We start from the raw sequence: 1,421 nt of genomic DNA, 5'->3' as shown, positions 1-1,421 counted from the left end.
TTGTTATACATTTTTCCTCCCTGGCCACTTCTTCCCCCCTCCCCAGTTTGCTTTTCTCTTTGAGAAGAAAAAAAATTCTTTCACTGTTATACAATCCCCCACTTCACTATGCAGCTCTTACTCTGGACTCTTGTCATGCAAACAGTACCTAATCATATATCCCTTTTAAACAGTTCTCTCCCTCATCTGTTTCAATGCAGTGTACTTTATTTATCCCCTCTTACCTTAGTTTCCCCCATACCTGATGTCAGTCCTGTTTTATAACAGTGGCATTATACAGTGTTTGTCCTTTTGTGATTGAGATATTTTTCACTCAACATAATGTCTTCCAGAGTCACCCATTTTGTATAATATTTCACTAGTTCCTTGTTTTTCAAAGCTGCATAGCATTCCATTGTGTGAATATACCACCGCTTCTCTATCCATTCATTTGTTGATGGGCACTTGGGTAGTTTCCAACTGTTTGCAATTGTGAATAAAGCTGCAGTAAACATGGATGTGCATATATCTGTTTGGGTGGTAGTTCTGGTTTCTTTAGGGTATATTCCCAGTACTGGAATTGTTGGGTCAAATGGTATCTCTATTTGCAACTTTTTGAGAACGCGCCATACTGCCTTCCACAGTAGTTGCACCATTTTACACTCCTACTAACAGTGGATAAGGGTTCCTCCACAACCTCACCAGTTTGTTATTCTGTTGAATTTTGCTATTCTTACTGGGATGAGATGATATCTCATAGTTGCTTTGATTTGCAACTCTCTTAAAGCTAGAGGTTTTGAACATTGCTTCATATGTTTGTTCACCATCTTAATATCTTCTTTGGAGAAGTGTCTGTTCATATCCTGTGCACATTTTGCAATTGGGTTGTTTAACTTTATTTTCTTGTGGTGCTCAAGTATTTTATAAATTCTAGATATAAGCCCCTTAACAGGCATGTCATTACCAATTTTTTTTTCCCAGTCTGTGATTTTCCTTTGTACACTGCTGGAGAAGTTTTTGGACATGCATGGGGATTTGATTCTTAGAAGATCCCATTCATCTATTTTGTCCTGTCCTGGTTGTAGGTTTTTCAGGATGCTTATCAGACTGTTCATGTAGTATATTAGGGCTTTTAGAGTTCCTCCAAGCTTTTCTCTAATGAAGTTTATAGTCTTTGGTTTTAGTCCTAGGTCCTTGATCCATTTTGAGTTGGTTTTTGTATATGGTGTGAGGTGTGGGTTTTGCTTGACTTTTCTGCAAATAGTTTTCCCAATTTTGCCAACACCATTTGATCAGGGTTGGGGGGAGACTGAGAAAGATGGGATAATTTATGTATATAGTGCATTGAAACAGCTAAGGGAGAGAACTGTTTGAAGGGGATTTATACTTGGGTACTATTGTCATGACAGGAATCCAGAATGAAGGCTGCATAATGGAGTGGG

General features: G+C 38.4%; 1 protein-coding gene across 1 annotated transcript in view; it reads left to right on the top strand.

Annotated features, from left to right (window-relative positions):
- The window catches only part of VIT (vitrin), a 614,318-nt gene that overhangs the window by 530,064 nt on the left and 82,833 nt on the right, over positions 1 to 1,421 (top strand). The gene's annotated exons all lie outside the window — the stretch shown is intronic.

Source organism: Elephantulus edwardii, unplaced genomic scaffold (assembly GCF_000299155.1).
Source record: "Elephantulus edwardii isolate Elephantulus edwardi_28Jun2011 unplaced genomic scaffold, EleEdw1.0 scaffold00019, whole genome shotgun sequence".
NCBI classification, from domain to species: Eukaryota; Metazoa; Chordata; class Mammalia; order Macroscelidea; family Macroscelididae; genus Elephantulus; species Elephantulus edwardii.
Note: the sequence above shows the minus strand (reverse complement) of the source record. Positions and strands in the feature narration are given on the sequence as shown.